Consider the following 10,000-nt stretch of genomic DNA (forward strand, 5'->3'; position numbering starts at 1 on the left):
CTTTCTCCATCAGAGCTTCTTGCCTTTGAGCTCGTGCTCTGCTTATCTCCTCCTCTTCTTTGGCACGTTCTCTCTCCTTCTCTTTTCTCTCTTCATCTTCTTGTAACTGGGCTGTCACCCAAGCACGGAGATCTTCACCCCTTAACTCCATTTTTTCTCCAGGTTTAATTAATCTTTCCACATCCATCTCTAGGACAATTAATCAAACCAATTCAAATTCAAATAAACAAACTTCAATATGTTTATCGACACTGTTGCCGTAAATGTTACTTTCACGTAGAATAAAGTGGTATTACAAGTAACCTTATTAACGATATGCGGTCAATATAGATCCCAAAACAGATTCAAAACAGGCAATTAATACCGATTCCTACACGGAATTCAACATTGATCTATATATAGACTCAAATATAGAATCAAAACAAATTTACTACAGGTCCTAACACAGAACCAACGCTTCACCCAGATTCCTACACAGAATCAAAACATTGACTTAATATAGACGTATATTAGAGTCAAAACAACTGATTTAATACAGGTCCTCACACGGAACCAACTCTTCACCCAGATTCCCCACACGGAATCAACACAATAGCTTCACCCAGATTCCTCACACGGAATCAACAAAATAGCTTCACCCAGATTCCCCATACGGAATCATAAAAACTATCTTCACCCAGATTCTTTCTCAGAATCAACAAAATAACTTCACCCAGATTCTTTCTCAGAATCAACAAAATATCTTCACCCAGATTCTTTCTTAGAATCAACAAAATATCTTCACCCAGATTCTCTCTTAGAATCAACAAAATATCTTCACCCAGATTCTCTCTTAGAATCAACAAAATATCTTCACCCAGATTCTTTCTTAGAATCAACAAAATGTCTTCACCCAGATTCTCTCTCAGAATCAACAAAATATCTTCACCCAGATTCTTTCTTAGAATCAACAAAATGTCTTCACCCATTTTCTCTCTCAGAATCAACAAAATATCTTCACCCAGATTCTCTCTCAGAATCAACAAAATATCTTCACCCAGATTCTTTCTTAGAATCAACAAAATATCTTCACCCAGATTCTTACACAGAATCAACAAAATGTCTTCACCCAGATTCTTCCTTAGAATCAACAAAATATCTTCACCCAGATTCTCTCTTAGAATCAACAAAATATCTTCACCCAGATTCTCTCTTAGAATCAACAAAATATCTTCACCCAGATTCTTTCTTAGAATCAACAAAATGTCTTCACCCAGATTCTCTCTCAGAATCAACAAAATATCTTCACCCAGATTCTCTCTCAGAATCAATACCTTGACTTACTATATGTGCATAGAAAGTCAGAACAAATGATTTAATACAGATCCTCACACGGGACCAACACAATATTCTCCCAGATTCCTACACGGAATCAAATTACCCCAACAACCACCTTCGTTCCTTACAAAAGGGAGAGGGGGGACAATGGAGGCTTTACAGCGCGAGTACCGCTTTCGCGCTAAGTCAGTGATCCGTATCACTATGTCAGATGACTGACAACTTAGAACCGAACAAATGAAAATTACCAGAATAACTTGTATTACACCTTGCGTATAATGACAGTCTTATAACCATTAAATGGATACCAATTTGCTTTAAGCTCAAAGATATTATCTATCTCAAGTTTCAAACAACTCCCTAACCTGTCTCAACACTTGTTTGGTCGCGATGTCTCTTGAATGCACAACAATAAGAATCCCACTTCTGACACCAAATTATGTCACAAAGTGCGCACGTAAACCGTATGCTTATGTAGCGCAGTTTGCAACCTTGTTTATGTGTGCTATATTCAAGCTACGACACCGATCAATAACCAAACACAATACGTTGATAAAGGTTTTGAAGCTAAATGAAGATATATTTTATTACAATATAACAAAGATATTATGAGATATAAAGATGAAATGATAGATGTAATAAGTATGAAATCAAATGGATGGATGACAAATTGATGGAGATGGTGTGATGATGAATATGATATGAAAGCGATATGAAAATATATAATTAAATCAATTAATTATGAATACTTTACCAAACCGCTACCACATCAGACAATCTCACAGATAGGTTGCAACCATCACAGTCATACAGGCAACTAATAATTAACTAACTAACTAAACACAATCCAGACGTGTAGAAGAAAGCCAAAAGAGTGTCCTTGATATTCAACAAAAACTGTAAGGTTGTTCTAATATTGTTAATTTGTCTCTTCTTGAAATTGTTCTGATTTCACAGTATTCATAAACAGATCAATTGTTTCTCAATGTTCTGATATTAAAATAAGCAAATGGTTCTTCACAGGTAACTTATAAAACAGGCAAATGTTCAGTTTCTATTAGTGTCAAGCTATGAGTGTATAGCCTAAAGTTGGCTTGTTAAAGCCCAGCCTCCAACGGCTCATTCACTTTAAAGAAAGAAAATGATTTTGTTATAATATGATAATCATACAAATATAACTCTATCTATATTCGAACTCACTTAATTTGTGAGTAAATATTATTTTACTTTAACAAATCAATTTATTAATGTTGATTAATATTGCTTTACTTTGTAGATATGAAATAATAATGCTTTATAGCAAGAAAAGCTTATTTTCTTTACAACAAGAATATATTACACAATTAATTTCATTATCTGATTAATTAATTGAGAATCAAAATTTAAAGTGATATTATGATATTGATATCAAAACACAATCATAATTGTAATCACAACATATTATTCAAAATCTCACCAGAGCCGAACAGATTATTGAAATCACAAATTAAGTCTACACAAGACTTTAATCAAACTCTACACAAGAGTTATAACACAACTTGATTCAGCTCAAACTTTGAGCACCACAAAGTCTACACAAGACTTAAATCACACTCTACACAAGAGTTAACACAAAACGTGTTTCAGCTCGAACTTTGAGCACTACAAAGTCTACACAAGACTTTAATCCAACTCTACACAAGAGTTAAACAAATGAGCCTAAAAGACTCCGCTGTGGTTATCGCTTAGAGACTATGAGCCTAAAAGACTCCGCTGTCTGGTCTCTTTTGAGACAATGAGCCTAAAAGACTCCGCTGAGTGGTCTGAAGAAACTGCTCAAAACTCTGGCATTTATAGGCAAAAATCAAGCAAACGAAGCAAAATTCTACCCACACAACCGGATGTTAGTCATATCCGTAAACATCTGAAATTCCTTAAAACTCCCCCAGATTCCATAATCATGGACAACAACAACCCATCCTGATACCGGACATCCTCATATCAAGGATAAATAAATTCGTCAGCCCCATAGTTACGAGATATCAATCAAGCCATACCATAACAAAGTCACTCCCGTAGAATGCAGGGATCCTACTTTGCTTATAAGTTTACGGAGAAAACAAGATTGATGCCTTTCTCACAATAACACCCACACTACGTAGTTTAATTCAAACTTCCGGGCCATAGGTGCATGATCTGATAAGACCTGTATCAACAAAAGAAGGGTTGTTCCGGAGGGATTACAATAACAACAACAACTAATACTACGACGACGTACATCCTGTCGTAAACTGACGCCTACACGGAAGCATTTCGTTACAGAGTGAGGGACTGAGAGAAAGTGAGAATAAAGGATGAGAGAGAGGTATGTGAGAGAGACAGAGAGAAAGAGATAGATAGATAGATATATAGATAGATAGATACATTGATATATATATAGATAGATAGATAGATAGATAGATAGATAGATAGATAGATAGATAGATAGATAAAGATAGATAGATAGATAGATAGATAGATAGATAGATAGATAGATAGATAGATAGATAGATAGATAGATAGATAGATAGATAGATAGATAGATAGATAGATAGATAGATAGATAGATAGATAGATAGATAGATAGATAGATAGATAGATAGATAGATTGATAGATAGATAGACATATAGATAGACAGATAAGCAGGAGAATTGTACAAAGTGAGAGAATTGGTTTTAAACTTTTAAGCTCGTCGGAGAAGCATTTCAAATGGAGGCGTCCGCCATTGTTCCGATAGTTTAGAACCAGTTATTAATTTACTATGCATCATTACGAGGGAAGTGACGTCACGACTGTTGAACCCTATTATTATTATTATTGAGGAACACGAGATTGAATGCACTCAGTTTACAGCCTTATGGGACTCGAATTCAGGGTTGCCAGATTATTTTCAGGCATTCTGCCAACTGGATTTTAAAAATCTGCCAAATACCACAAAAATCTGCCAAACCGTACTATTTATGGTATCCCCTTTTAAAACTCAACAGATTTGTTCAACAAAAAATTCGCAAGGCCGCTGTCATCATTTAAAAAACAAATCATTTCCCAAGTTAAAAAAAAATCACTAATACATAAAAATTGCAATGGAAAACGTGGAGTAGACCTATACATTCATTCCTGCCAAATCTGCCAAATATCTGCCAAACTGTCAAACCGTTTTTAATCTGCCAACGATTTCAAATTCTGCCTAAAAAAGGACATTTGGCATAAAATCTGCCAAATTGGCAACCCTGCTCGAATTTGACTGAACGGGTGACAGCGCATTGGGGGTTCTCCTGAAGGTCGTCTTGTATCCAGAGAGAGAGAGAGAGAGAGAGAGAGAGAGAGAGAGAGAAAGAGAGAGAGAGAGAGAGGCTGTTAGTGTTTCGTTCTCATTAAACTATGTCACTCAGGCTATTAACGTTAACTCACTCAACCCTAACACCGACTGTATCCGTAGTTTACCCGGGGTTACTTTTACCCCGTGCCTATTTATTACATTTTCTGAGACAAATCATAGGCGCAGTATCAAAGCTAATGTTTTTACTTATTGTATGTTATTGATAGTTGAATAAAACTATCTATGGACATGCTCATTTTTCATACATTTTCTTTCAATTTTGAAAAGTAGCAAAAATCTCTAGGATTGAGTGCAGTGAGTTAAAGGTGACACTCAGATTAGTGTGTCGGTGTGTGTTTAATTTGGCAGGCTAAACGCATTCAATCAATACAGCATTTATTTTGTCTGCGTGGGTTTTTGGGATTATTACGGTACTGTTCGTGCACATATCGTGGAGGACAAGGCATGTTTTGGTTCTGATGTTATTCGGTTTGGTGCGTGTTGTTGAGATGGAGGGAAAAAGCAATGAAAGAAAGAGAAAGAGAAAGAAAGAAAGAGAGAGAGAGAGAGAGAGAGAGAGAGAGAGAGCGAGGAAAGATAGAGAGAGAAAGAGAGATGGAGCGAGAGAGCGAGGAAAGATAGAGAGAGAAAAAGAGAGAATGAGGAAAGATAGAGATAGAGAGAGAGAGAGAGCTAGGAAAGATAGAGAGAGAAAGAGAGAGGGAGCGAGAGAGCGAGGAAAAATAGAGAGAGAAAGAGAGAGAGAGAGAGAGAGAAAGAGAGAGAGAGCGAGGGAAGATAGAGAGAGAAGAGAGAGAAAGAGAGACAGTGAGGAATGATAGAGATAGATAGATAGATAGATAGATAGATAGAGAGAGAGAGAGAGAGAGAGAGAGAGCTAGGAAAGATAGAGAGAGAAAAAAAAGTAACAATTTCCGATTTCAATATTTTCTACTGATGGCCTATTGTGTCAACAAGAAGATTATGTATTTTCTCTACATGAGTTTTTGTTTAGGAGTTTTACGGTACCGTTCGTACATACGATAAGGTGGACAGGGATGGTTTGGGTGTAATGATGTTTGTTTTGGTGTGAAGGGAGCAGGGGGTGTAAATGAGAGAAAGAAGAAAACATTGGACAGACAACTAAATTATCGCAAAGACATTGAGGGAACAGCAAATAAAATCGCAAAAAGAAACAGCCTGGTGAGAAAACTCGCAAGTACCACATGGGGAGCCTCACCACATTTACTGAGAACGCCTGCTTTGGCACTGTGCTATAGTGTCGGAGAATACTGTGCCCCTGTTTGGATGAGAAGCCCACATGTAAACCGCATTGACATCTGATAAAGAGAATCGATGAGAATTATAACAGGATGTCTCAAGTCAACCCCAACTCAGTGGCCCCCAACACTGAGCGGCATTACACCACCAAGTCTTAGACGAAAAGAAGCTAATTAAAGGATGCATGCAAGAATTGACGAAGCCACAGAAAACATTCAACAACAAGACTCAAATCGAGAAGACCTTTCCATCTAACAAAAATGGCAGACTTCAATGTGGAGGAAAACTGGAGAGAAATGTGGAACAGGGAAACACCAAAAGGAGGAAACATCATTAAAGATCCAACCAAAAGAGTGCCTGCATTCAATAACGCCAGGAAATACTGGACTTCCTCAAATCGCCTCTTAACTGGACATGTCAGAACTGCATCAAATATGTGCAGATGGAAACTTGGAAACAGTGATACCTGCAAGAAATGTCAGGCAGCCCCAGAGACCAGCGATCACATCGTCCTCCACTGTCCAGTCACTAAACTTGAAAGTGGCTACGAAACCATCCTTAGGGCGGAGGAAGACTTTAGAAGCTGGGTTGACGAAATACATTTGGAGGTGTAGCCTTACGCTACTACTACAACTAGGGGACGGGAAAGAGAGAGAGAGAGAGATAGAGAGAGAGAGAGAGAGAGAGAGGGGAGAAAGAAAGAAAGAAAGAAGAGAGAGAGCGAGATAGATAGATAGAGAGAGAGAGAGAAAGAGAGAGAGAGGAGAAAGAAAGAAAGAAAGAAAGAAGAGCGAGAGAGAGAGAGAGAGAGAGAGAGAGAGGAGAAAGAAAGAAAGAAAGAAAGAAGAGAGAGAGTGAGAGAGGAGAAAGAAAGAAAGAAAGAAGAGAGAGAGAGAGAGAGAGAGAGAGAGAGAGAGAGAGAGAGAGTAGAGAGAGAGTAAGGTAGGAGGAGAAATAAATAAAGATAGAAAAAAGAGAGGGAGAGAGAGAGACAGACAGACAGACAGACAGACAGAGAGAGAGAGAGACAGAGAGAAAACAGAGACAATTTCTAGCTAGTACAAGGACCGTGTTATAATCACGGTACGACGATCTGTCAATAAAGAAAACATCATATTTCTTGAAATAATCCCCGGTAACAATCCGAATTCCATTCAAGATATAAAAAAATATATTAAAAGATCCAACACACGAATAAACAAACACCCACACACACACACACAAACACCTACACACACACGTACACACACACACACACACACACACACACACACACATGAATAATCCAAGCTCCATTTAAATTAAGCCCTCGACAAACATTGATCTTCTTGGTGAAAAGAGTTCCACATGTTCAAATCATTGCTCGTGTCTTTTTTTTTTATTGTTTATTTATTTCTCCTTCTCTCTAATAGTTTTTTGTTTTCTTTCTTTCTTAATCGCTGCCATCCTATTCAACTCAAAGATTGCAATTCTCTCAAAAGATAAATCTTAATGGAAACAAAACAAAAAACAAAACAAAAAAACTCGAGATTTTATATAACACCATGGAGGTTTTTCCAAGTTCAAGTGAGGTACTTTGTGTTGCTATGTGGTCTACTGGTATGACACTCGCTTTCGGATCCGAAGGTCCTGGGTTCGAGCCTCGCGCTCGGCGCATAGTTGAGTCCTTGGAAAAATGCTCTTTACGCACATTCTCTCATCGTACTCAGGTGTAAAATGAGTACCTGGCCGTTAACAGCGGTGTCTTTGTCCGAAAAATTGTAATATCGCCTAACAGGCGGCGTGTCCCGTCCTACATGTTAAATGTTGCTGTTTGCCAGAGACCCAATGTAAAGCGTATTGAGCACATTAAGTGGATATTGCTCTATATAAAGCTCAATTAAAAAAATAATAACTGAAACAAAAACAAACAAAAAAAAAAAATTAGAAAAAAAAGAAGAGCGATATCCACTAAACGTGCTCAAAAGCGCTTTACTAAGGGTCCCTGACCAACATCAACCCCTAAAATGTAGAACAGGACGCCTGTAAAGCGATATTACAAATTTCTTTTTCAAACAGAGGCAACATCGTTGACGACCAGGTCCTCATTTTACACGTGAGTAAAGTGAGAGAATGTGAGTATCGTATCGTATGGTATCGTTTAAGAGCTAATAAGTTCTAAAAAAAAAAAAAAAACTTTAAATGCTCTGAGAAACTTTTATACAAAGATGGAATTTATCATTTATATAAAAATAAAAAAAATATTTTAAAAATCCTATATTATTTTTATCGTCGGCTGCGAAGACCCATTGAGAAGCAAGCGCATTGAGCATGGTAAATCTCATGGAAGGTTTGAAATTATTCGAAATAATCCCTAGTGGTGCTGGGTGTACCCGACATGGTCAGCACAACAACAATCGAGTATTAATAATCGAATACTGTTGGTAGTCGATTAGAAGCCCATCGTATCGATTGCATGACAACATAATCGTGTTAATGGCTATTAGCGATTACCAGCACAATACCTCTGTCCTCCCAGCTCATGCATAGAACATGACCAGCCTGCGTGGACAGCAATAACAATAATAATAATAATATCCATACACATTACGCATAATATAAATACACGCATATAACACACATACAACACGCACACTCATCACACATATATACACACACTCATGAAACATCAAATAATATGTGTTTATATGGTGGAAGTAGGGCAAAGAATATTGTTTGACATGAGACCAACAACAATAATAACGCGAATCTTTGTATCTAAAAAGAAAAAAAAAAGAAAATAGAATGCCTTTTCCGCCACAACATCATAAGACATTGTAGCCTAAGCATTCCACAAAGGAATATAGATAACTCATCAAACAAGATGTCTGATGTCAACAGGAATCACCCATGTTGTCCAAGTGAGCAAATTGGGGGTTAATAATCTTGCTCAAGGAAAAAAAACGAAAGTGCCTGAAGCGGGACTCAAACCCGGGTCCTTCCGGGTCGTAGTGCAATGCCTTAACTACACGGCCACTTCGCCCCCCCCCCCCCCCCCCCCCCAAAAAAAAATAGAAAGAAGTCGAATTTAAATAAGACAGAGACAGACTCGAACCTGGAACCCAATTGGGTACAAAAGAGTCATGTCAAAAAAAAAAAACAAACCCAAAAACTGGTTCCTATTTCATTGGAAATGTTAACTCTCTCCTTTCCAGCCATTTTCATGATTTTCCCCAAAACTTCTCATCCAACTAACACAAAAATATATATTTTTATCACTCTAACACAATAGCAGTAAAGTTCTTGCGATAAATAATTTCTTTAGCAAAACATATTCTACAACACACTGTGTTCATTTTCTTTAAATATTATGATGCCTACAAAAGAAATTTGAATAAGACAAACGTTGGTTGTATCGTAACGAATGTGACGATTTTCATGTAGTTGGTAAGGAGAGGGTTAACTAAGTCTTCCTGAGGACTGGATACATACTTTGTGTAATTGATTCATCTTCTGGTGTGAGAGTGATGGTATCTTATTATCTAGTCTATATATATCCTGGTCGTTAATAAACATCATCTGTCATCGCTCTTTTACGTGCGGCTATTGTGGTCTTGTGGTATGACACTCGCTTTCGGACCGGAAGGTCCTGGGTTCGAGCTAGTCTTCAAATGGCGTCTAAAAACCAAATCTACCAGTCTTCAAACGGCGTCTCAAAACCAAAGTCTACCAGTCTTCAAACGGCGTCTAAAAACCAAAGTCTACCAGTCTTCAAAAATTGTCTAAAAACAAAAGTCTACCAGTCTTCAAACGGCGTCTAAAAACCAGTCTACCAGTCTTAAAAAAGCGTCTAAAAACCAAAGTCTACCAGTCTTAAAAAAGGGTCTAAAAACCAAAGTCTACCAGTCTTCAAACAGCGTCTAAAAACCAATATTTTTCAATGTGTTTATCGTGCTTGTCTATAACCTTTAAACTGTATCTTATATGATTGACTTTAGCGATGCTATTGTAGTCGAATGAAGGAAATTGTGTGATACCATATTATAACGATTTAAAGCGCCTCTTCGCACACGCGTTTTATCTAA

At 37.4% G+C, this 10,000-nt stretch overlaps 1 protein-coding gene across 1 annotated transcript in view; it reads right to left on the bottom strand.

Moving 5' to 3' along the window:
* LOC144958954 (uncharacterized) overlaps positions 1 to 10,000 on the bottom strand; it is a 333,886-nt gene that overhangs the window by 85,587 nt on the left and 238,299 nt on the right. The gene's annotated exons all lie outside the window — the stretch shown is intronic.

The sequence above is a fragment of the Berghia stephanieae genome, chromosome 13 (assembly GCF_034508935.2).
Source record: "Berghia stephanieae isolate SIO BIC M18660-M18661 chromosome 13, UCSD_Bste_1.3, whole genome shotgun sequence".
NCBI classification, from domain to species: Eukaryota; Metazoa; Mollusca; class Gastropoda; order Nudibranchia; family Aeolidiidae; genus Berghia; species Berghia stephanieae.